Below are 27,739 nucleotides of genomic sequence, written 5' to 3'. Positions count from 1 at the left end.
GAGGATCTCTACTTTCAGGGGTTCATAAACTTATTCTGGGCCCACCTGAGTAATCCAGTATAATCTCTCAATTTTAAGATCAATTAGTAACTTTAATTATTTCAACAAAGTCCCCTTTTCCATATAAAGTAACATATTCATAATTTTTTTCTATGTAGGAAGGAACTTTTTTTCTAATTGAAGTATAGTCAGTTACAATGTGCCAATTTCTGGCGTACAGCATAATGTTTCAGTCATATATATATATATACACATATATTCATTTTCATATTCTTTTCCATTAAAAGTTACTACAAGATATTGAATATGGTTCCCTGTACTATACAGAAAAAAATTGTTTTTTTATCTATTTTATAATTAGTAGTTAACATTTGCAAATCTTGAACTCCCAATTTACCCCTTCCCTTCCCCTTTCTCCCCAGTAACTGTAAGTTTGTTTACCAAGTCTGTGAGTCTGTTTCTGTTTTGTAGACAAGTTCATTACTGTCTTCTTTCTTCTTTCATATTCATAACTATCTTTTGTCATATTCACAGGTTCCAAGGATTAGGAAATGGAATTTTTAGGGGAGGGGTATTTTAGAATTCTGCCTACCTAAGACCCTAACCAATATTCCCAGCTGAATCAAGGCAACTCTTTCCCTCATACCACCTCCAGTTTCCTGACTCTGCACATTTTCTTACCTAAATTCTTCTGCCTAGAATGAATCTTTTCCTTTACACTCTACTGCCCCATCTCACCTACGTAGGTCCTGCTGATGCTTCAAGGTCAACTTCAAAGGGCTCTTCCATCAAGAATCCCTCCCAGGGTGACCCAGCCCCTTCTCTTACCACCCACACAACTTTGGATCCTAATCACCTTTTCTTTTTCTCAGTAGCTAAACACAATATATATTTGTTCTAGTTCATACCACAGTTCAATGTGAGTTTTCATGGTGGGTGACATTCCATGTGGTTATTGAGAACTTCAAGCTCGACCTTGTGGTGTTTGTGGTCCTCTCCAATCAACTAGCAGAAAGGTAAGCAGAGAGGAGAGAAGATTACCCATCGGGGGGTTATGTGGGTGAACCTTGTAAGATGCTATCAGAGAGAATACCAGGGGACCTTACTGAGGTGGAAGGGCAAGCAATGGCTTCGTTGGAGAAGTGACATTTAACCTGAAATCTGAAAGAAGAGCGGGAACTTTTCAGGAAAGACACTGGTAAGAATGATCCAGCAACGGTAGTGGAAGTAGGGAAGATGATGTGAAATGAAGCTAGAGAAGTAGAAAGTTAGGTCATCTGGGGCCTTGTAGGGGCATGTTGAGGATTCGTATTTTAGCTTCAGTGCCATTACTATTATTAAAATTAAAGTTTTAAGTAAAGAAGCAATCTGGCTAGACTGAATTTTTCAAAAGAAACAGGTGATAGTGTCGAGATGGAAGGGAAGAACCATGCAGGGGAAGCAGGGAGAACAGCTGGGAGGCCACTGCAGTCATTCAGGGACTCTCAATCCTAAAGTGTCCCATGACACGCAACATTTCTATGGCACATTAACTGGACACCTGGCCTTCCGTTGCAGAGAGAGACTCATCTCTCAAATGTTTACTTTGGTTGTAAAGACCTTAAAATGTTATCCAATAATATTTTTCTGGAAGCTTATAATATGTTTCTGTTAGTTCAGATGATCTGACTTATAATGTTTATGTGACTCAATTAAATGCCACATGTAAAATATCTAACTCATCAACTGGCCTATGTAAGTAATGAAAAAACATTAACTCCTCTGTGCCTCCTCTTTGTGTGATCCTCCCCACAACATGGCGCAGTGGTGCCAGTTCATTTAAACTACTGTTTCCTCTCAGAAACCCAGCACAGTCCAATATTCAAATGTTCTAAGTTTTAAGAATCCTTTACCAAATAAATTTTCCAAAGTACATCAAAGTTATATATGATTCATCTCTGCACCCAAGTGTATTATATACATCAACAAAAGTCACTATACAGTCATCACCAACATGATGCCTGGAAAGGGCAAAGCCCTAGTGAACATTCTTCTGAACTGGCTCCATACCCCACTGCACTGAGTTCAAAGTCAGTAAGACAGAAGTGATAAATGAGTTAGCTTGACCCAATATCAATATACACTCTGTCTACCTGGAATTTATCCAAGGCAGTTCAAAATTTTTGAGGAGGGAAAAAATAGGCCAGTGGCAGAGATCCTGGAAAACTAGGATATTTGGGGAAAGTTTTGAAAGACCTATAATCAGAATAACATCCAAAGAGAATAGAGAACAAAGAAATTAGAAAGACTGAACTACAAAGCGTGAAGAAAATCTGTATGATTGACAAACTGAATGCATTCTTGTCGAAATAAGAGTGTAGAAGTGTTGTGCTGATGATTACCTATGTAAAGCATGAGGGATTTCCATCGATTTACAAACTGATGCATTTAGTGACTAATCTTGGATTATAGGTCAGTTTTGCTGTGCCAGAAATCTTTCACTTAATTCCTCCTCCAAATTGACTCTCCACTCTTCACCTTGCTCACTGTCGAGGGAAGCTGATTTGCATGGATTATACCAATGCGCTCCCAAGTCCTTTGGCTTCCAATTTTATTTGGCCGGCAGGAAACTGAGAGTGGGAGGAAAGTGAGGCCAGGGTATTTGTTTTCCTAATTCCCACCCTGTTAATTCACCTTGCACCGCCTAGGTCCCTTGACAAAAGGTCACTTTTCCACCCCAGGTGGCTGCTCTATGAGATAGTCTCTCCTTCTGGGCTCTGGGAATATCTTCTTCGCACTGTCCATTCAGCTCTAGGGATGGCGAAAGCTTGCTTCTGCTAGTTTCAGGTTTCTGCCACCACTACCCAACCCCCATCACACACACACACACATCTTCGTAACCAGTCTCTTTTATAAGTAAATTCTTCTCAAATTATGCTAATTTGAGTGCGATATCTTTTTCCTTTGAGATCCTGCCTGATATAGAGAATTCCTGACAAACTATTTCTACTACACCTGTGTTTCAAAAACTTCAGTTATTCATGTGAGGACTTTGTAGTCAGAGAAATCTGAGCAACTTATCTTTGTTCTCATGCCATAGCATGAGTTCAGAAACATCCTTGAACCAGATGTGGCCAGCCTGGGTCAGGGAGAAGGTGATAAATGGGGGCTGTGTTCTGGCCTGAGCGTTCTGTCCTAAAACGTGCTCTGTAGTCGGAGCACTACACTGTACAGCACTGAAACCGATAAGGTGCACCTGGCACCTCATGGTAAGGGATGTCCAGCACACAGCCAGACCTGCCTACCTACAAATGGCTCCAGCTTTCCATATTTAAGGTGGACCTGGAGGGGACAGCGGAGCTTCCAGAAGCTTTGATGTGACCTTCAATGACCCCTATTACCACCTGAAACTGTGTGACCCCTTAATGAAGATTTTGAGGTCTAGAAGCTTGCATATCTACCTGACCTAAGAAATGCTGCTTTTCCTTCTGTTCTTCACTGTGGCTGCTCTGGTTTCATTCTCCATCCTCTGACTACGTCAGCTGTATCTAACATATTCCAGTAGTCTCCGCATCTTCTCTTACAATCAGTGCAAACCTACTCTTGGCATTTGTCAATACAGTAATCATGTGGTTCACTATCTTCATGACTATGCCTACTCTGCATACTTTTCAATCAATTTTAAATCCACTCCTTATTTTAATGAAATTATACCATGTAAAATATCAGTAAAATCACGGATTTGATGTGCTAGGTATATGATATCTTATATACATTAAGATAAATACATAGCACTGCTCAGTTTCTGCTAACATAGTAAGCTAAGGGCCTGGATCACGCTTTCACTGAAATCAACTGACAGTCTTAGATTAAAAAATTAGTCTTCATAAAAGCACACATGAGCTGGCAGAAAAGCAAACAATTCCCAGATTCTGTCCAAACCCAGATTTCACAGCCATATATAGGCAAGAATAAGAGATAAGGATAAGCTTCAAAGCCCAGTCAAAAGGGAGAATCTAAGAGGAGAAACGTTCCCCTGCTTATAAAACTTGACTCTCAAGTTGTGAGCTGCTTAAGGATGAGTGGAGATAAACTCTCCTTTACTTAGTTACTGAGAAAAGAGGAGGAAACGATTATTAAAAATTAGGAACTAGAAAGTAGCCTTCTTTATCCTGAACTTATACTTTCCAGGCAGACCAAAATTACCAAATTCCTAAATGTAATTCAGAGTGATCCCAGAAGTATAATGTCCCCACAGCTTAGCTGAAGGATACAATCACCTAGAATCATCTAGATCCTAGGCCTCAAAGAATTTCTCAAAACCAACTGACAATAAAAATAAGAGAATCATAGCAAAAGTAACTAGTCATATGAGGAAATAAAGCTCTCTGAGAAATAATAAGCAAAAACAACAAACAGAAGGGACAGAAATACAGGAATTTAAGAAACTAACAATATCAGGACACAGATTTTTTAAAACATTATACTCGTCATGTTTAAAGAAATAAAAGGCATTCATGAAAATATATGCAGATATTAAGACTGTAAGCAATGACCATGCAGATTTTTAAGAATCAAATAAAACTTCTAGAAATGAAAAATAAAATAGTAAAAATTATAAATGCATAGATCTAATATCAGTTTACATATATCTCAAAAGATCATTAACTGGAAGATAGATCTGAGTTATCCAGAATGTACCACCACAAAGAGGCAAAGAGAAAATAAGAGACATGCAGAATACAGTAAAAGTCTAACATATAACAAGACACACTTACACATGGAAAAAAGAAAATGCGCCAGAAATAATTATTTGAAGAGAATATTTGAGAATATTCCAGAACTGATGAAAAACATCTACCCCCTCATTCAACATATCTAACAGATGCCAAGCAGGATAAATAAAAAGAAATCCATATCTAGACTTAATCATAATGAAACTTCAAATACCAAAGAAAATGAGAAACTCTTTAGATACATCAGAATTAAAAAGAAAAAAAACAAAAGCAAAAAACCATATTTTTCCGAAACAAACAATTATTAGGTGAACAGCTGATGAACAGAGAGAAAATAAGTGTCAACCTAGAACTATAAAACCAACCAATGTCTTTTAAGAATGAAAGTGAGGATATACAGCCAATGTTTTATAGTAACTTTAACTAAAGTATAATCTATAAAAATATTGAATCACTATGTTGTACACTTGAAACTAATATAATATTGTAAGTCAACTATACCTCAGTAAAAAAAAAAAAAAAAAGAATGAAAGTGAGTTAAAATGTTTTCACACAAATCAACATTAAGAAATTTTGCTACCAATAGCCAAGATATGGAAACAGCCTGAATGTCCATCAACAGATGACTGGATAAAGAAGATGTGGTATACTTATACAATGGAATACTATTCAGCCATAAAAAACCGACAACATAACACCATTTGCAGCAACATGGATGCTCCTGGAGAATGTCATTCTAAGTGAAGTAAGCCAGAAAGAGAAAGAAAAACACCATATGAGATCACTCATATGTGGAATCTAAAAAACAAACAAACAAACAAACAAAACATACATACAAAACAGAAACAGACTCATAGACATAGAATACAAACTTGTGGTTGCCAAGGGTGCAGGGGGTGGGAAGGGATAGACTGGAATTTCAAAACGTAGAATAGATAAACAGGATTATACTGTATAGCACAGGGAAATATATATGCAAGATCATATGGTAGCTCACAGAGAAAAAATGTGACAATAAATATATATATGTTCATGTATAACAGAAAAATTGTGCTCTACACTGGAATTTGACACATTGTAAAATGATTATAAATCAATAAAAAATGTTAAAAAAAAAAAAAAGAAATTTTGGTACCAAAAAAATCCCAAAAAAACAACAACAAAAAGAAATTTTGGTACCAAACATCTTTAAAAAAGAAAATTGTGAAGTTGTGTTTAGTAGGTAGAAAAAATTAATGAAGTTTTTAGAAAGAAAAAAATAGGAAACAAATATAAAATCAATCCTCCTGTAATAATTCATAAAATAAATAAACTTCTCAAAACATTGACCAAGGAAAATGGGGTGAAAGCCCTAAAACAATGCATAGAAATGGATAAAAGAAAGGAAAAGACACATTAATAAGAGAAACCACAAGAAAAGAGTATGAATCTCTTTAAACCAATAAATTTTAAAACTTGAATGAAATGAAATTTTTTTCTAAAAATTTTAAGAAAATTTAATCCAAAAAAAATTTAAATATGAATTGGCTTTCAACCTTTAAAGAAATGATATCAGTAGTTAAAAATCTTTCAACAATGACAAAAGGAGTTCCTACTAGGACCAACTAGACAGGCACATACTAAATTATATTAAAGAAAAAGGTAATCTTTCTCTTAACACTTATTACTTCCAAGAATTAAAACACTAGAAAGATCTTAAAATCATTTTATAAGATGAGTACAGCCTCAAACAACATAATCTGACAAGGATAGTACAAAAACAGAAAATTATAGAACAATCTTACTTAGGAACATAGACATATGAAATCCTAAAAAAAACTAGCAAATTGATTCCAACAATGTACACAATGCAGTATAACACAAGCAAGTAAGTTTCATCACTGCAATGCAAGCCTGATTTAATATTATAAAATTTATTACTGTAGTTCACCACTACAATAGATTAAAGGAAAAATATCACATGGTTGTCCCAGTAAATACAGAAATGGCATTTGGTAAAATACAAACCTATTAAAAAATAAAACCCTTGACCAAGTAGAAGTAAAAGAATTCCTTAACTTGTAATGCTTACATACCAAAAACCTACAGTGAACAAGACACCTAAGAGTGAAACAGCAGAAGGAATTCTGCAGCCACTCTGCCTAACTTCTCCCATCAATCACTATTTCTCCTTTTTGGGGAGGGGGCAGAAATTAGGTTTACTTATTTATTTATTAAAGGGGGTACCAGCGATTGAACCCAGGACCTTGCACATGCTAAGCATGCACACTGCCACTGAGCTGTACCCTCCTCTCTCACCAGTCACTGTTTCTTAATCCATGAAACCACTCTTGCTGCTACATCTCAGCCAAATGCCCAAGGCAAGTTTCAAATGGGTATTGTGGTATGTTAGGGGGTGGTAAATGGCTTTTTCCTTTAAGAAACCATCCTCAGTTTTCAATAATTTATTATTACCCTCACAGCAGAATACTCTCCCTCATTTCCTGGTCCAGTATGTTAGCTCATGCCCCCAGCAGTACGTCTGGTGTATTTTTACACCCAGGACTCAGAGTAGTAGCCAATGGGTGCCCCTCACTCCCCAAGAAGAGTTTTTGATTTCATGGAAATTCAAAGTGCAAATGGAGCTCTTAGAGTTTACCTTCTACAAGTCTGTCACAAGCAAATACTTAAAAGATTGCATTTGCTTTCCCTTCTTTTCTCTACCTTCTGCTGACCATAGAGAAGTTTTAAAGCATTCTATAAGATCCTTTCAACTTACTCTCATTACTGTCTCCCAATGGACCCAGAAGCCATCACGCCTTCTAATAGTCTGCATCATTTAAGCCCAGCAGTTTCCCAACAAGGGCAAAAATACCTATTCAAAGAAACCTCTTTTGGGGGTTCTAATGAAACTTTGGAGCAGATGTGTGCTACGGAACATGCTCAGCTATCCTGGATACAAACCCACAAGTAGTGGGAACGAGTCCAGGCAACCAGAAAGGTTAGCACCAAGTCACTGCTTACTGAGCACTTACTAGGTGCCAGACACTGTTGTAACTCGTTCATTCCTGAAAACAACCCTATGATGTGGGTACTACTATTGATCTCATAGATAAACAGCCAAGATACAAAAAGGTTAAGTCACTTGTCCAAGGTCACATTGATCATAACTGGCAGAGACATGACTAGAACATATGCAGCAATTTAGAGTTTCCACTCTGAACCACTGTGCTAAGTTTCAAGAAATAGCACAGTTTCTTTATTTTCTTCAAATAAATTTAAATTACTCCCAGGAATCCTCAGGCGGAAGGAAATCCCATCTCAGTAATGCTGGGGAACCCAATCAAATGTCTGCAGTTCCACGGGTTGTGAACCATCCTGGATGTAACCCCAGGCGGATTCTCACGTATGGTGGGTCCAAATTTTACTCTAAAAGGTCCCATTGCTATGTGTCTCTAAAACAGTATTTCCACCAAATGCCTACCAACTTGAACGGTGGGAAGTTTTATTTCAGCCAAGTGTGTAGGGCCCTCTTCATCTTTAGGCTTACGCAAGAAGCCCAGAGGCACAGGTAGGCCAGGACATTTGGGGAAGCTCCCCTTGCTCTAGTTCCTCTTGGTCTCTAGGCCAAGCTGGTGGCTGCAGTTGTGTTCACTGTCCTGTCCTGCCTGGGACCTTGAAGTCAGAGACTTTGTCAATGAGATGCCAAGCTAAAGCCCAGAGCCAGTATCCAGGATGGAGCATCCTAGTACGTCGTACCCCACTTTAGAAGAAATCATCCACCCAGTCTCCTAGAAGCCCTGACAATGCCAGGGGTCCCAGGAAACAACAGGGCACAGAAGGTCTCATACACTTGTCGCCATACCCAGTCCTGGGAGAAGCTCTCAAAATCTTTTCTCCTCCCCAGCTTCATCCAGCTCCTGAATGTCCTCCTCTCCTTAGACGGTCTGATGCCACTTTAACAAAAGCTCTCAATGGGTATTGTTTTGTCTGACAACTTTTACTCTTGACCCTGCCACACAAAAGCCATTATTAACTCCCCAAGGTAGTAAAAAAAGACTTGGTCACTATGTTGGAAAATGGAAGGAGAAATTATCTACAGCAAAAGAACAAAAGAAAAATTATTATTTCAATAAACTATCCTACATTTTATATACATTTACTTAAAAATCATCCTAATAGATTTATTCTAAAATATTAATAGTGTATATCATGAGCTCCTGAGCTTTTAAATTACTTTCTCTTGTCAATGATGAAATCAAAGTTGAAATTAAAAAAATACCTTGAGACAAATGAAAATGAAAACACAACCACACAAAATTTATGGGATGCAGAAAAGGCAGTGCTAAGAGGGAAGTTTATAGTGATACAGGCCTTCCTCAAAAAGGAAGAACAATCTCAAATAAACAATCTAACCCACCAGCTAAAAGAATTAGAAAAAGAAGAGCAAAAAACCCCAAAAGTCAGCAGAAGGAAGGAAATAATAAATATCAGGGAGGAAATAAATAAAATAGAGATTAAAAAAACAATAGAAAAAAATCAATCAAACCAAAAGCTGGTTTTTTGAAAAAGTAAATAAAATCGACAAACCTCTGGCCAAACTCACAAAGAAGAAAAAAGGGAGAGCACAAATTAGCAAAATAAGAAAGGAAAATGGAGAAATTACAACAAACAAAATAGAAATACAGAATATCATACGAGAATATTATGAAAAACTATATGGAACCAAAATGGATAACCTAGAGGAGATGGACGAGTTTCTGTAAACATACAGTCCACCAAGACTGAATCAAGAAGAAACTGACCACTTGAACAAACTGATCACTAGAAATGAAACAGAATTAGCAATAAACTACTTTTTCTTTCTTTTAATCATATTTTCAAGGTTTTCATAATGAATGTGTATTTGCAAGTTTTTTCAAATGTTGATTTTTCATTTAAAAGTGCTCACTTGGGGATTTTGTCACCTAATACAAAGGTTAAATATTTCCTTCAATTAAGAATGCCAAGAAGACTTTGCAGTTTGAAATCAAGCAAATATATCTCTTTAGTGTACATGGTATGTGATCCTAGTGAACAGCGACTGCACACATAGGTTCTATTTTAACTTAAAAAAAAAAAACTTTAGAAAAAAAAATTAAAAATACTGTTCAGTTCCTGGGGAAAAAGGGGGAGGGAACGACCACCCACTCACTGACAAGTGGGAAAATGTAAGTCCATTTGGTCCCCCCTCACATTAAAAAAAGGACTCAAACCCACTTCAGTTTGTCCTATCCCACTTTAATCACTGTCTTAGAGAAAAACTTTTTTTCATAAATCAAAAAGTTAGTAGAATTCAGAAACAATGGACATTTTATTGTGGTGGATCTAGTACACTTTACATCACTTTCAATGACATCAAGGACAAGCCACGGTTTGACTAGTGAGATTAAAATTTACCTCACAGTTATTCAACCCCAGTGCATTTGGGGTTTTATAACCAATTTCCCAAAGTGGATTACCCCTCCTGATGCTGAAGGTTAGAGACTTTTGAGTGTGTGTGTATGTGTGTGTGTATTTTTACAGCAAGGGAAAACAGACCACCCCTGAAGTTAGGGTATTTCTAACATATTTGGGGGAGGGGGAAACAAATAGTTTTTCCAGAAGTTAAAGTAACCTCTGAAAAACTGAGGAGTAAAAATCCTAATAGGAAGTGTTAGAATTTTCCTTATGCTAATGGTTTTCCTAGAAGAGTAGAAAAATAAGTTTCTTAGAGAATCATGTTGCATTCCTAAGAAAAGTTTTGAATCAGCTGGCTTCCATACATAGCTCAGCAGTGAGGCACTAATTCGAATTCTCACACATTTTTAAGAAGGATGGCTTGTTACCAGGGCAACCTTGATACTGATTTGAATTATCAGAGTAATCAATTGCCTCTCCCCTTGGTTTTTAATTATAACTTACTGTTAACTTAAATTCAACACTACCAATTTAGTCTGATAAAGACTGTAGTGGTATATATTTGAATCAACAGTGTTATTTGAGGGGGAAGGGGGAGGGGATGGTTGGGATTATCCAGTAAATTATATTTGAAGTACATATGCTTTGTATTTCAATGTAAGTTATTTACACCCTATTGTTAAAGTAGATGACCTAAGTATTCAGTATCTCTATCACTTACCAACACCATCCCAAAACTGAATGTGCTTAAACAGTGATATGCGCTATATTAAAAGCCTTTGCATTGTACAGTGTGAAAGAGTGTGGCTTTTTATAAATGTAAAAAGCTTTCAGAAAAAACTGTGAGTATTTTTTCTGAAACCACTCTATAATTTCAAACTTAGGAAAAATTAAAGAGAAGAATAAATCACCATCACTCTCAAATAAATTCCTTCCAAGCATCATGAATGTTTTTAAGGTAAAAAATCAAAATGCTAAAATGAACAAACAAGATGTGTTTTCTCAAAGATATATATATTATTTTACTACTGAGATAATTTAAGATGTTACTATAAGGAAAAAGGAAAAAAAATAAGACATCCTCCTTATCTTTTATATTCACGTCACTTTTTTTGCTTTTAAAGTATATTCATTTTGCAGATACTAACTACTATATATAAAATAGATAAACAACAAGTTTATACTATATAGCACAGGGAACTATATTCAATATCTTATAGCAACCTATAATGAAAAAGAATATGAAAACAAATATATGTATGTATCTGTATGACTGGAACATTATGCTGTATGTCAGAAATTGACACAACATTGTAAACTGACTATACTTCAATAAAAAAAAAGTATTTAAATGTTTTTAAAACTTTTACTCAAACTTTGGATAGAGACCAAAAAATAAGAAAGGTAACTTTTAGAAGATTATAAAATTAGCATTATAGAGGAAATCATAAACAGAGCCACTAAGGAAAAAAGAAGCAGTTACATAAGCAGAGGATGACAGCAAGGAATACGCAAGGAAAGTTGTGGTCAACTTCAGTTGTCCTCAGTAAAGCACACCTCCCAGGATTCCTTTCCCTCTGTGACTCTGGGTGCCTCAAGTAGTTAGAGATAGACACTGGCTGGGAAGAGTTAAGACAGAACTTTCTATGGTGATGATAATGTTCTATCTATACTTTGATAGCAGTTTGTATGCACAAAACTCACCTAAATGGTAGGCTTAAGATTTGTACATTTCATCACATGAAAATTTTACCATAAAACAGAGCCTGTAAACGAGTACTGAACTCTAGTTGATATGCATGCTGAAATATTTGGGGAAAAGTATCCTAATTTCTGCAACTTACTTATATTCATCAAAAAAAAAGCATGATGGCTTAATGGATGGAAGAAGGATAACTAAATGGACAGATGTGTGATAAAGACAGTATATTAAAATGTTCATGGTAAAATCTGGGCAAGAGTATATGGATATTTACCGTAAATTTTTTTCAACTTTTCTGTATGGTTAAAAATTTTCATAAGAAATCCCAGACATTGCTGATTTAAAAAAAAATCCTACTGACTTTAGATACAATAAAAGGTGAAAACATACAATGGCATCAGATTAGAAGCTAGAAGATAAAAAGAATGGCTTTTTCAGATTAAGGATCTCAGAAACTTTGTCCATAAACATCTTTTCTCAGTAGGACGTGCTCCACCAATACAAAAGAGTAAACTAAGAAAAAGGAAGAAACAGCATCCAGGAAATGAGATTCAATATATGGGCAACGTAAGGAGGATTTCCAGCTGAAATGTGACAAGAAGCCCCAGGATGACGAATGTGCAGCTGGTCTAGATAACAAACACTGCAGAACAGAGAGTTCAAAAAGGATGTTGCCCAGGGGTGGGGGGGCTGGGGGGATGAGATTGATAGATTATCTGTTGTGCTTGATTTATGATTTTATTGTGAGGAGTTCCATATATCTGAAGAATTTGGTGATTGCTAATAATAAATGTGTATAATATCAGCAAAAATGTTTTAAAGAATTTTCTTACTAACACCAAGAAAAACAAAAAGCTTTACAAAAAGTAAAATATCTCCACACTCTAAGCTCAGCTGACTACAATATTAATGTAGTCAAAGGAATGTAAAAGTTCAATATTGATTTAACCAAAAATGACTCCATAACTATGTTGGAAGTGACATAATATCTATAGCTGAAAAATCCAGAAAATTCTGAATTATATAATTAAGCAGACTATTTGGAAATACAGTAGAAGAAAGGGTTAAGTGTTGATAATCCTCAACCCTGAATGCAGAAATGAAGGACAAGGGTGTGTGAGAGTAGCTGCTGTCTACTGTTAAAAGCCTTATTTTCTTCCTTGGCTTTTAGAAGTGTGTACAGGCATTTGCTTTGATAAAATTTATAATTTAATTAGAAGCTTTTTCTATCTAGTGCAACTACAGGTATAGTGAGGATTTATTTTTTCCATATCCTACCCATTGAAATACCAGACATTCCTTGGTATGTCAAAAAGGAAGGAATGCAAATACTTCAGAAAATAGGAAGACCGTAGTGGATTTACCATGTGTGAGCTGTCGAATCCATGCTCTACTCACTTTTCTCACCAAGAAGACACACATCAGTGAGAACAGCACCAGCGTTTTAGAAAGGCATTTTCATGATAGTTCTCTTGGGGATGCCGCTTGGAGAAATTCCCAATGAATCAGCTTCCTTCGTTTTAGTAAGATGTCCATTATGTAGCATTTAATCCTAGAGGGAAAGAAGGCATAGCTACTACAGCATCAAAATGTTCCAACCTACATATTTTTGGCAATGATTAATCACCCATGGGGTTTCTGGGGTTGAAGTAGAAGGACAACCTGCTAAAGTCTTACTTGACTTATATAATTGAAAAAACTATGCGTTCTGGTTTAAAAAAAAAAACTAAAATAGAAATTAAATTCTTGACCTCTCACCCAGTTCCTAGAACAAGGTCATTTCACAGACTCAGGTCTCCATTAATAAAGAAGAGCCTAGTGATCTTGAAGGATATGAAAACCATAAGTAACACATTCAGAGAAGTACATTGCATAGAAATAAGGAGGGCTCATATTTGGGAGTCAGTCTACCTGAATTTAAATTCTGGCTCCACCACTTACCAGCTGTGGCATTTACCAAGTTAGCTACATTATAGAGTAAGAAAAAATTCAAATATTTAGAGAAATCTATGACACTGTGTGAGAGCCAACACTAATTTCTGAGAACCTAGGATTCTAGTGCTAACTACCACTCTCTATAGAACGAAAACTAATGGGCATTTTTCCATCTCAAGGTAAACCAAGTGTTGGCATCCTGCATAACACTGCCTCTGACCAAAGCATTTACTTTACATTAAACATGACCAGTGGATTGGTTTTATCATGTGCCCAGCATCTGGAGTCAAAAAGAGGTGAATAGGCTAGTGAAGATTGATCTGAATAATCACACAGGAGAAAATCCTTGAAAAATCCATGTGGCGTGGTTCTGCAGATGCAGTAACTGTTGTGAACCAGCAAGTAGGAAGTAATTCTGTTTTTCCCAAAGCCAAGCTGTCTTAGTCCAGAAACCAAGGGCTGGAACGATGGTGGTGCTATTATTCACAATGACCTAATTACTAATTCCACTTTGCAAAATTTTTCGTTCCATCCCATCATCTTCAGACTCTGCTACTGATGTGGAGATAATAAAAAATAGAGCAATGCTTTCAGCATTTAATGGAGGTGAGACAGCCACTGGGCCATTTCATACTTTTTATGTCACTATGAAGACAGGCCAAAAAAAAAAAAGGAGAGAGAGAATATTTTAGCCTGATTTGATTGAGTCTAATTCTCAAGGAAAATTAGGATAGCTGTTATACAATGGAAGCAGGGAGGAGAATAAACAGAACACCTTCTCACATTACCAAGTCCAGCGCTAAAAGTTAATCAAAGACTGGCAATCTATTCAGGCAGAACCACCAAAAGCTTAGGTCCCTCAGGAATGAAGGTTTGAGTGATCCCACTGGGTAAAGAATCCCAGCCAGCTGAGGTGCTAACAGAGTGCAAAGCAAACAGAAATGCTTTGTGGAGGAAGAAAGTTATAAATACCAATTACTGCCTCATAGCCAGTTGCAGAAACAAAGACTAATGCCTCTACCTATTTTTCCTTCCTTGTTGAGTCATGGCTTTATTTACACATTTTAGTGAAGTTTCCTTTTCTTGGGAAGGTTTGTTGGAAGTAATTAATGATGTAATGCATGTCATTAGTGGCAGAATTCTGAAGTGGGATTGTGCAAAACTAGAGAAAATACACACCACCCAGAGATTCTGGATTTGGAGCCTAACTCACTTTGGGCTTTCTCCCATTGGTGAGGGAAGAAAGATATTTTAAGTAGTATGTGGAACAGTTACTTTATGTTGGGTGAAGGCATTTTTTAATGCAAATATGTGCAGAAGAACATACAGAGGTAGCCAAAAGAATAAATTATAATGAATGTTTGTCATTTGTTGGCTACACAAACCCCTTCGAAATGGAAGGCATCTTCATTGTATGAGCCCTGGAGAGACACTGCCCACCTCCTGATACAAGGGTCAAAGAAAGCCAGGTAGGCCCCTCCCCTGCCCCAGCAGCAACAATAGGAACCCGAACCTAGTCTCGGATATTGAACTCTTTCCCCAGCTTTTGTACCTTCAACGAGCGACACCGAGATGAACCCAAGGGTGCACTGTTCAGTGGCAGGGATGGGTAGTGAAAATGGCCTTACCATCAGTGCACTGTCAGCAGTGGAGGTAGGGCCAGGGCACTGCCCTGAGCATTTCAGAGGAGAGACCCTGCCTGTGCTCCCACTTCCTGGCCTCCCCTTGCCTCCTACCTTACATCCTTCTAGTAAATTCCTTCTTAAATTAGACAGAGTTGTTTTCCATTACTTGCAATCAGGAGCCAAGTGAGACAAAACTGCTTCACTACTTTAGAAGAGCCACTTCATCAGGGCTAGCCCATCTGAAAGCAGGAAAGGGAGAAATATATGGCTCTGTTAAAAGAAACCCTTTCTGCCTGCAGCCAGGAACCAAATACGTCAGAAAGTCTGATAATATTGGGCCAAAAATCTCTGCCTCAAGCTAACATAAATGCGAGAAAAGAGAAAGGGAGAAACATCACAGGATTTACGACTGAGACCTGGAAAGGCCGGACTCCCATGTCTATCCAAGCACCAACTCTAGTGCGCTCAGTTTGACAAAGGTGTCAACTACCCATGCACAAGCTTTGTAGATAATTTCAGGGATCCATGGGTCTCAAAAGACCTTCCCTGTTTTAGATGCCCCAAAAGAGAGTCATTCGAGTCATTCAATAGATAGTAAGTAATTCAGTGCAAGGTTGCTACCACTAATGGAATCCCCAAATCAGGTAGCACTGATAAAACTATTGATTAATTTTTGAAAACTGCAGAGAATTGAGCATTACATTTAGAAAGACCACAGAGAAAAAAAATCTACAGAGTGCACTTTTGTAAGTCAAGGTACAAACTCAAGAACGGTATAAACTTTCCACATAAATATCTTTTCTTTATAATCGAACAACTATACATAAAACAGAGTTTTGCTACAGAGTGCAACACTTGTATTAACTCCTCTTTACTTAGTCAATTTTCAAAATATCTTCTTTCCTTTTACAATATCCAAATGAAGTTTTTGTCTTTTCTTCTTCCAGCTTTTTTGTTCCAGATGGACTAGTGCCCAACATTGCTGAAGGGACAATTTCTCCTCTGGAGTCAGTGGCTTTCACTGGGGCCAATAATTCAAGTTCCCTCTGTTAATCTAAATCTAGCCCAGAAATAAAGCTTTGGTCCTGGCCAGCTACCCCCTCAGCCAGATTCAGCTAAATTCATTTGAAGGTACAGCATGGCAGCGTGGTGCCCAAACGCAATCTCTATTTCAGCCGTTCTTTGCGAGCCCCAGCCTTCCCCGCACTCCCTCACTCAGTACAACCAGCCAGGGGCCCCCAAGCAAATAAATGGCATCGACTTAGATTCCTACCTCTCCCCTCCTCACCAGTCCTCTTACAGCTGTCCACTTCTCTCCATTCCCGCGGGTAGACCTTCATCACTTCTCACATGAATTGCAAGCATTAGCCCCTCAAGCCCTCGGAAACCTCGGCTCCCTCTGCTCCACCCTCAACAGTACACCAAGACGACTTTCCTAAAGCAAATCATTCTTCTGCTTAAAATTAGTCAGTCGCTACCCATTGCCTTAGGAAGACACCTTAGCATATCTTCAACGGCCGTACAGAATTTAGCCCTCTATTGCCAATTGAATATAATCTTTACACCACCTGCATAGCCCCGCAAACATCACATTTCCTTGTGCCTGAGGCTTTGGCTGGGGGAGGGGAGGGGGCAGTGCTTTAAAGGTCTTTTTCTCCATACCCTTATTCCCCTAGCTGAATCTGCTCCTCCTTCTAACCGCAGCTCAGATACTGCCTCTGCCAGAAGCTCTTCTGATTGCTCAAACCTTAGGAAGCTCTGTAAAGGCCACCGCCAAGTTGTAATTGCCTTTGTCAGTGTTCCCAGGGCAGTCAACTGTGTGCTCTTCAATGTCAGCCTATCTAGTACCCAGTAAGCAATAAAAAGCTTCTGAATGAGTGGATGATTTACAAACTTGGGTGCTTTTCTATGTTGTTTAAAATCGAGGCCTGAAATCTTAAACTATTTCAGAAGAGAAATGCACATTTGTATCAAAAATGCAAAGACCTCCAAACTTGTCTTCTCTGAGAATTCTGCAATTCAGGTAGAAATGAAAGTTTTAGTGGCTGTTGTATGTTTTCTCTGCAGTCTGAGTAGGAAAATTATTAAGCAACTGATGAACATGAAACATTTGTGAATGTCACCAAATTCCATTTTAGAAGATAGCTACTTTCACTGACAGCCTAATAACATTTTTTAGAATCAAGTATATTCATTAATACATCTAATTTGGGAAATTATTTTTTTAGAATTATTAATTCTTCAGTATGTTTTAGCTTAAAAGAAGTAGAAGGGAAGGTATATTAATAGTGCTGAGTTAACTGATTCTTAAAATGTATGTGGTGGGAGTTATAGATGAAATAAGACTTGAAATTCTGAATTCATTTCATTTATTTAAAAAACGAGATATGAAGGGTTTGCAGTTACCTTTCAGAATTGTTATAAAACCACTACAGCAACAGAAATTCTAAAATAACAATTTTCTCTCTTCTGCATTTTGTGGAACTATGAGGAAATAAGTGAAAACTGAGTGTCTGGAAGACTGTGTATCCACATGACCTTTCCAAGTCTTGTATTTTAATTTTGTAAAATTTTTAGCAACTAAGAAAGATATGTTCTTAGGAAAAGCACAGGGTATTAATTTTTCCATTTTAATACAGAATATTGATGAAAGCTAGGAAATTCTGAATGAAAACATTTGAACTAGAATACTGTGAAGGCTTTTTTATGGTCAAATCTCATAGTTGGAACTTGGCATTTAAAAAAAAAAAAAAAGGTGTTTAAAGGTTCCATTTGTCTTTCAAAGTTCAGTAGTTGCATAACTTTCCATGAGTGTTAATATGAGTTAAGAGCAGATCCTGAAAAGAAGTTTCCTTAAGTATTTTTATTATTTATATTTTGTTTCAGACTAGAGGGAAAGTAATATTCCCTCTGAGCCAATGAGCAATGGTTAAAGTGTTTAATGGGATATGGGAAAGCCATTAGTCGTTAATATTTGGGGAGCCCTAAATTCTAATTTCTACCTTATCTCTTTGTCAGGGTCCCATTATTCAAAGCTTGGGAAGGGGGGTTTGATCGAAAGGAGCCTTTACGAAATCGTTAAGCAGTAGTAAGCTGGATATGAGGATATGCTACGATTTCTCTAGTGCCCTGCATTATAATTCCTTTATTATAATACCAGATCAGTATCAAACAGAAGAGTGCAGTTGCATCTGATCCTTATGCATTTTGATACCATTAGTGCACTAAAAGATACTGTGGTTTGCCCCATCTAAGGGAAGTTAAAGATTCACACAGAAGGTTCATATTACACATCATAGGTTGATCACTTTTAGGGGACTAAGTGAGTGCTGGAGTTTTTATAAAAGAACTGAGTTGCCTGCAGTTGAACCTAAAGAGACTTTTCAAAGACTACTGCTATGTTTGGCCCTTTGAACAAACACTTTTTAAAAGAAAAGACAGTGATAACCATTTAGATTTCATTGTTCTGTCCAGCTTAACTGGAAAAAAAAAATAGTTGATTCTCTACTTCAGGTATTACTTCAACAAAGGAGTGAGGGTTGTTCATCTTGTGTGACAGTTTCAAATTCCCAGAGTGACGAAATTGTCACACCAATGATAAGATAAAAAGTCTTCATAGAATTAGTTCTACAAATTGTAAAACTGGTGTTTTAACAATAGAAGAATTTCAGTATCAGGAAAACGAATGTTTTTACCTTTCCTTTGAGTGTCTGGTGAAGTCATACCACTTCCTTTGCTCGCGTGTAGCACTATAGAAGAACATGCAGGAGCTGCGATTTTTCATGTTGCACTGGTACGTGCTGTTCACTTTGAGGTCTAAGAAAGGCTCCTACTACATTTTACTTGCAGTGCTACAGCCCCTGGGCATTAGTTACAACCTGACCATTTCCCCTCATTTCTCAGCACTGGAATATTCAATGTAAAAGGGTATTTATTCAAAATCCACCATTGTAAATCTATCTTAATATCTGGAGTAGACATTTTATTGATGAAATGGGTCTGAACTGATGTAAAGAGTTGCAGAAGGTATGCATGGCAGACAATATTGTACAGCAGAAGGACCAAAGACTTCATGGAACTTTGGCTTCAATTCTAGTTGAGATCATTATTTCTTGGCTGTGTGAAAAAGGAGGGTTACTGCTGATTGGTAGTCATTTTATTCATCCATTCTATTTCCAATTCCCCAAAGCTAATAGTAAAGTTTCAACCATTTACCACTATCCTCAAGCTCATCATTCTTCCCCATATTACAAAGTCCTTACTAAACTGAAAATAAAAAAGATGCACTAGAATGACCTTAAAATCTTTTTACTGAAGCTTTAATTGTGTCTATAATTTTTCCCTATGCATCTCATAGTAGGGTATATGTGTACATGGAGGTAAATAGCAGAGTACTGGGTTCACAGCTTCCTGGAATATTGGTTTTTACTCATATTTGGAAAAGAAAAGATTTAAATTGTTGAACATGTAAAAACTGCACAAACATGTGCAAATAAAGTCAAAATAAACATATCAAAACCACACATGTTAAGGAAGGATTTACTGTTACACCATACATAGGTTCTCTAGTCCTTCCTCCCAGACTTCCCTCCAAAAACTTAAGGTACTGTGCACTGTGAAAAACAAGGAAGAGAATTACCAAAAACCTTTTAGGTAGTATTGGATCCTGAGTTCTAGCTAGCCTTAGTCCCAGAAACCCATAAAATCATTTTGGTCTGATAGTGAAAATCAGACTTACAGGACAAGTGCCAAAATGGAGTACTTGCCCAAGGTCAATGAAACAAGAAACCGACTCAGTAATTACTGTCTTAGCTTATTGGTGTATACTCGAATGGACATCTTTGGCCACTGGCAGAATCCCTACGCTAGCTCACTGACCCACAGTGTAAAGTTTTGTGGTAGGAAGGGCCAGACACAAGGCATTAGTATGCCTCAATCCAGGCTCTAATACTAATTTCCATAATACAAAGTTTCAGGCACTTAACCCAGTAGCAGAGGACTTCTTGCTCATGTGACAGGCCAGTATGGATGTTTCTGAACGGTGGCATTCATTCACGTAGTGATTCAGAGATTCAGAATCTTTGTCTCTTAAATCTCTGTCATTCCCTAGAGCACCGTCATCCTCTGCATCTACATGGTAGCAGGGAAGATTTTAAAAACTGCAAAAGAAGCACAAGATTTCTTAGCTTCTTTGTCCTGAAAATAGTAGCCATGATTTCTACTTACATTTCCTTAGCTAGAGCACAGTCACATGATCACACCTTAAGAACTACAAAGGAAGCTGCTAGATATAGCCTAGAAATAATTTCAGGAAGAATAAAACAACAATGATGTGGTGAACAGCCAGTGCTCTGCCACATTTGAGATATTTGTATCATGTCAAACACTTCAAAGATGCACCTCTTTCTAAACCCATGTCAATAGATTCACTGGCAATTCCTTTTGACTGGGTGATTGAGGATGAAAAACTAGTTTGGTTTTCAGGCTTTTCTCAAACTACTAGTAAAATCTTTTATTGAAGTACAGTCCTGCTTATTTGTGGCCCTGAAAGACAGTGTAAAAAGACAATCCTTTCAATGGGTAGTCTTTTGAATCACACCTCTTTTTATCTGTTGTTTTTTTTTTTAATAACATAAGTAGAGTTTCTATACTGATTCACAGACACTGGCCAATAGTCTGCCCAAATGGCGCCCTCAGAAATAGACCAGAACTAATAATATTTACGTCCATATGACTGTTCACCAGGTCACCACTGTTCAAAGGGTGTTTAGAGAAAAACAACCATAACACATATAAAGGGTTGTGAAGAGAAGGCATAAATTGCTGGCAAAGCTTTATAACTAACTGCAGAAACAAGGAAGATATATAATCCAGAGATTCCAGACTTGAAGCTGAATGCACTAAATGGCTCTCATTTGGTTAGTCTCCACTACGGTGCTGAGGGCGCTTTTTGTTTGAGACAGACTCATTATGGCAATGTATTTTTAAACGTTTACACGTGGAAGAAAATGTTTGTGTGTGTATACTGGTAGTCTACTGAAAAAACGTCTGTTATTTTTTCTATATTGAGCGACTTCTGCAATTTTATAGTTAATAAAAAACCTACTTTGGGAAACAATCTCCTATTCAAAGTAGTCACTAAAGTGTAGGAATAACCTAGTCCATGCCAATTAGATATCTCTTCTTGGAGTTTGTATCTGATGCAGAGATAGACAAGAATGAGGCAGACTAGCACGGTAGCCCAAATAAAAAGATGGTCCTGGATCACTGGCTACTGGGCTCGCCAGCAGCCCTCACCGTCACTCTCTCAGACTGCTTGTTTGGCACATTCTTTGGTGAAATAACTGATACAATATTTTGTTTTCTAATAGTTATTTGTTTTTGCTGAAGTGGTCAGAACTGAACTATTTTCTTGGAATCAGGTACAATAGGCATACTCTTGTCAATCTACAGAAGCAGATCACAAATTTTTTATTATTAGCTGTGCTCTAACAAATGAGGTCTTATGTGAAATCCAAATGCATCTCCTCCTTCAGTGGCCTTACTTTATTCCTGAAAACAATGCACCTAAGTGAAAAACTGTTAAATATAAAAATGTGGACTATGTCCACACCAATCTAATATGTCCAACATTTTTCTCAGACAGATAATATATCAACCAAATAATAGCAACATATTTATGAAAAATAATCGATTTAAAAGTGTATAAATGCTGTTTGTACATATAATGTAATGTAATGAAGTTTTTTTATGTTCCCAAAGGAGGAAGATTTATGATGGCAGGAGGAGGGGTAAAAAACCATTCTTTCAAAGGTAAAAGCTGTTGTTTGAATATTGGGCAGACATTCAGTAACAGAATCATATGAACTTGACAATTCTCTTTCTCTTGAGATTTTAACCCTAAAATAACTACCTGGTATGAAAGGCTTTGACATAAATAGAAAAGCCTGGAATCTTTCAGTAGAAAAATATGTGCTTCAAAACATAAGGAAACAGTATACATACACAAGAATGAAGAGTAACAGAAGAGGACATCTCTTTCTTCCTTTTGCTTGGCATCCATAGGCAAAGCAAAATAATTAGGGGTCATCCAACAGTAGCATGCATTTCAAATTTGTTCCAAGTAATATTCTTTGAAAAGGAACTATTGTATAAAGTAAATGTGTAAGTGTGCCTTTGTTTGAAACAGTAATGTTGAAATATAACTTTGCATAGTATGTTTATTTAGTGGATTTTAGGGGGAAAAGTCATTACACTGGAAAAAACAAGGAGCCGTCTAAAAAGTGGTGTAAGTTTTCAAGAGCTATTATGGTAAAAAAGAATCTTCAAGGGAAAAAGTGATGTGTAAAGTTAGACTGCATACAAAACCAGTAAGAGCCAAACTGGGAAGGTGGTAGTGAGCTCTGACCCTTTCTCTCTCTCCTCTCAGTTGCCGCCCCAGGCAACCACTGACAAAGTTTTGACCAGCTTGATCTCCTCAGCCATATAAGTTGTAAACTCTTTTTCCAGTTCCCATAATCCACCATCTGAACTCCCCCACCTGCTGATTCATGAACATGCTGTGAACTTCCAAGCACTTGTTTATGCTCCCCACTTTCAGAAATACCTTCACGTTCTCTTCAAAGTTTAAGAAAATCCTACCTATTTTTGAATTCCCAGTTTCAATGTCACCATCCCTAAGCCCCACCTAAAGCAAAAATAAATACTCTGTCATGTATATTCTCACAGCATATGATTATACTTCCATTCCAGCACTTACCAGATTTCATTGTAATCATTTATGTGGCTAATTCCTTTGTAAGTTTTCAGAGACAGGACTTCTGCCTTATTTGTTTCTGTTTGCCCTGTATCTAGCACAGTGTCTTGTTCATAAGAAAGATGATCAGTAAATATCCTTGGTAAATAGAACCAAGGGAGAAGAGTTTTAAGAAATATTTGGTGGTTGTAGTGAAAGGTGAATAGAATCAAAGGTCCAAGTGGTGCTAAAGTTCATGTTTTGAGGATGCTTTCTACTCAAACTTGTAACAATTAAGATTAAATAGAAAAGAAAATTTTTAAAGATAACCAAGCTTAAGAAATACAATAGAACCAAAATAAAACAAAACAAACTTTGATGTGGCAAGTATAGCTGAAAGCACAGACCTCCTAGGCTTCAAACCATCAGCAAATACACATAACTAGTTTAGATCAGGCAAATATCTCCTCTCCACACGAGGACAGAGACTGGAGCCTGAAACACTCATTTAGTGTTGGTGTGAATAGAAACTGGTACAATAACTCTAAAAATAGTAAAATGCTCACACCTTGTAATCCAACAATTTCATTTATGTGTATATATCCTAGAAAACCTTGCACATGTACACAGAGATTTTTCCAAGGCAGTTAAATGTACGGGCTCAGAATCCACACTTTTGGGTTCAAATCATGCTCTGCTGCCTTCAGTTATGTTCCTTGGACAATACTTAACCTCTCCCTGCCTGGATTTCCTGATCTCAAAAATGGAAATAATAAAAATGCCCACCTCTTGGGGATTCCTGTGAGGATAATAATGTGTTAAACATTTGTGTAACTCTTAGAATAATGCCTAGCACGCAGTTAGGATGCAAATTTTAACCAAAATCATCGTTACGGCAGCTTTGGTTCTGTTAAAAAAAAAAAAAAATAGACAACAGGCCCAAATGACCTGTTGTTAACCAGAGCACAATTCACGAAGCCACACGCCACCAAACTAAGACTTCTAGTTTCAGCTCTTGCAGAAACAGAATCGGAAAGCAGTCAGTCAGGAAAGGCCGATCAGCACTGGGCAGGCAAGCTGCCTGACAGACCCTGTCATTCCCCGAAGGAAGTTAACAATGCGATAACCAACCTGCTTCTTTGCCTCGTACAACTTCCATTTCCCGCTTCCTTCTGCCTGTGAAACTCCGCACCTCTCGGCAGAGCTCCTTTTATATCTGTTAGACTGGCTGTTTCTAGATTCAAAACGATTTTTGTTCAAGTAAACTCTCAAAACTTTCCGTGTATCTCAGTCTATCTTTCACCCGCTCCGGGTCAGAAGAGGGAGGCGGCGCAGACCCCGCGGCGCACAGCACAGAGCGACCAGGCCCGGGTACCCGGGGCCCGCTGAGCGCGCCGCCCCCTGCCGGCTCGGAGGCCGCGCGGAGCCCCGCGCGGAGCCCAGCCTCGCAGCGCAGCGTTCGGAGCTTTTGGACTCGGAGTAGTTCCTTTCCAGACGACGTCTGAGACTGGCTTGAGTCCGACTGCATCTGACTTAGAAACTGGACTGGGTCCAGCCTGGAAACCAGACCGGGTCAGTTGACCGACTGGGTCCGACTTGGAAACCGGACCGGGTTCTGGGTTGGACCGGGCCTGGTTGGGAAGGCAGACTGGGTCCGGGGACAAACTGGATCCTGCTTAAGCAGAACTGGGGCCAGTGCGAAGGCTCAGGTGAATAAAACTTCGTTTTTAGGCTGAGCAAGCAGGCTAACGTTACCGAAGATAATCTTGAATTACAGTTGCCGCAGTGGAGAACTTTTAGCCTAGACAAGCTTATCCATTTACGCGGTGCCCTAGAGAAAAAGGGGTCTAGCCATGCACTCACCATGAAGTGTGGAGAGGAAATTATTTTTCCTCCTCTTCAGCTTCTGGTGACCAGGATGAGGCCCACTGGGACACTCCACTCACTGCAGAGCCTGCAGATGGTATCCTGGGAAAACTGGTGGAAGCTGGGCAAAGGTGAAAATTCTAATCAAAGACAGCTTTTCCAGATCTCTGTCTGTGGTGCCCAGTCAAAAGAGGAAGGTGGATTTTAACATTGTCCCTTCCTTTCAGATTTGCAGGCGAAAAAAACATTTGTAAGAATTAGGTCTTTGAATTGTGACTTGTGAATTTGCTGTTGGGTTCTCATTAACTATCCATCTCCATGTTGTCTAATCACCAAACATTTTGGCGTTTTCCAGCTAATATTTTTGTTTCGGAATTTTAATATAATTCTATTGCAGTCTGAGAACAAACTTGGAATAGTTTCTATTCTTTTAAATTTCTTCACCTTGAAAACAGGGTAGGATTCCTGGAGGTAAAAAAGCACGAAAGTGTGGGGACCCCCGCTTGAGACTGGACCCTCACGAGTTTCTCTCTTTCTCACTAGTTCATACTCAGCCTCTACCAATTCATTAAAAGGTTCCATGCCCGTTCGAGAAAAACGTGACTTGTGCTCTCGTTAAGTAATGTATTCCATAAAGGTCAGTTAGATCGACGTGAATTACCACTTAAGTTTTCCTCGCAGTTCATGACTCCAGTGGTGTCTGCTCTGGCAAGCTGTTTGTGACTGTGACTTTCTGTTCATCTTGTCTCTCCGGATTTTGCAGTGGCAGTTTGCCCTTTGACCTCAACATTCTGATGAGTCTGTCATTGGTTTTCAAATTGTTCAGCCTTTTTCTTCTTTGAGGATGGGAGTACTAGCTTCCAAGCTCTTTCTATGTGAGAGCTAAAATGTATTGCCTCTAAGTGTTTTTTAAAGCCGAGTCAATTACTTTGAGGTGAACTCACCTGTGACTCAGATTAGGTGGACTGTCTTCTATTTTCTCTGGATACAATAGGCTTGTACAAATGATGGGGTAAGCCTGAGGCCTTGCGTCCCTCAGTCAGGAGGACCTGGCGGAGTTGTTTTTTTCATCTGGATTAAGTAAGAAAAATTGGTGAAGATGAAAATAGGGGATAATTGTTTAGGGACAAGAGTCCCCACAGGTGGGTCTAAGGAGATACTTCACAGAAAGTGTAATGAGATCTAAATAAAATTAGTACATTTATGAAGACATGATTGTTATCTTCCAGAGACTATGATATCTCAAAGAAATACACTTTCTTACCCTTGAAGAGATGGACAAGTAATCGAAACTGCCCAGGTGCAGCTGCCTCATGTTCTAAAGACTTTCCTAAGGGAAATTGACACCTTGGAAAACAGATTAAATGGGTCTCTTCGTCTCCTGAGTAGCTCTCCTTAATCTCCTGTCCCATCCCACTTCTTCATGATCATAATGAGAAAATGGGACATGCGGGAACCTCAAGCACGCTAAGAAGATTTCCATGTGAGCTTGCTGGTTTGGAAAATTAGCAACCCAGAAGGACGTAGGAATAGGAGTTCGACTAGATTGGGAACACACTCTGCATCCCGTCCCACTCTTTAGATCAGCTCCCAAACTATGCTGTCTATGGCTCCCCGCTCCTCACAGCTCCTCCCCCAAATTCTGAGTTTACAGATAACAGAGATGGTGGCTTTTTAAACTCACATCTCCTCACAGAAGGAGAGACTAAGGGACAATATCAGAAACACTCTCCCAGGACTCATATGAGGCATCTGCTAAACAAGAACCAGATGGGTGAGTGTCAGTTAGTCTCACGACAAATTAACAAATAATACCGTACTGGACCTACTGAACCTCACCAATCGTTGATAACATTAACAGGTGGAAACAGAAGGGGAGAAAAGGAATGCGAAGTTGTACACCATCACTCAAAAATTAGAACACCCAGGTACTCAATATGTCTTATGCAATAAAAAATAACAGAATAACACATTTTCTTGGGACTGAAATGTAACAACCAATTTAAAAACAGCTTTTACAGAAAAAAAAAAAACCCAAGAACTCCTACCACATTAACCACACATATGTATTGTAGAATGCCTGCTAGCATAAAAAAAGTTAAAATGTTTAAATCTGAGCATCTTATGTTTGTGGAAACACAATATTTTATGGTCTCTACTAAGTTACATCATTCTGAAATAAAATAAAACATAACAATGAGGGTCTCGACTTCCTTTGATGTAAGTGGAACAGTTTAATGAAATTGAATAAGATTTATACAAATGAAATTTTGACTTATCCATTGCCCCAACATTAATAATTCATTAAAAAGTTCTTTGAAAATAAATTATAACACTGCAAATGAAAGATGATAGATGCTTCTAGAGATGAGCTCATTGAACACTAACAGGCATGAAGGGAGCAAATATAAGGGTTACCACGAAAATACAGTTAGTAACATTGTCTGGTCAGTCAGTCTCAGGAACAATGCACTCTGAACATACTTGAAAAATTACTCCTTAGACAAAGATATATGAAATAGTTATGGTTCACAGGGAAAAGAGTAAAGACGTTTGTAGACTGTACATGTTCAACTAGGTTGATTTAGTGCTTTATAAAGCACTTGACACACAACAGGAGAAGGAATTCTTAAGTGTTTAGATCAGTTTTTTAACACACTATCAAATAAACTGGCAAAAATATAGAGACATCTGTATTGATGATGAAAAAGCAATGGCAGGAAGAAATACAAGGGGAGTGGAA

Source organism: Camelus dromedarius, chromosome 3 (assembly GCF_036321535.1).
Source record: "Camelus dromedarius isolate mCamDro1 chromosome 3, mCamDro1.pat, whole genome shotgun sequence".
NCBI classification, from domain to species: Eukaryota; Metazoa; Chordata; class Mammalia; order Artiodactyla; family Camelidae; genus Camelus; species Camelus dromedarius.
Note: the sequence above shows the minus strand (reverse complement) of the source record.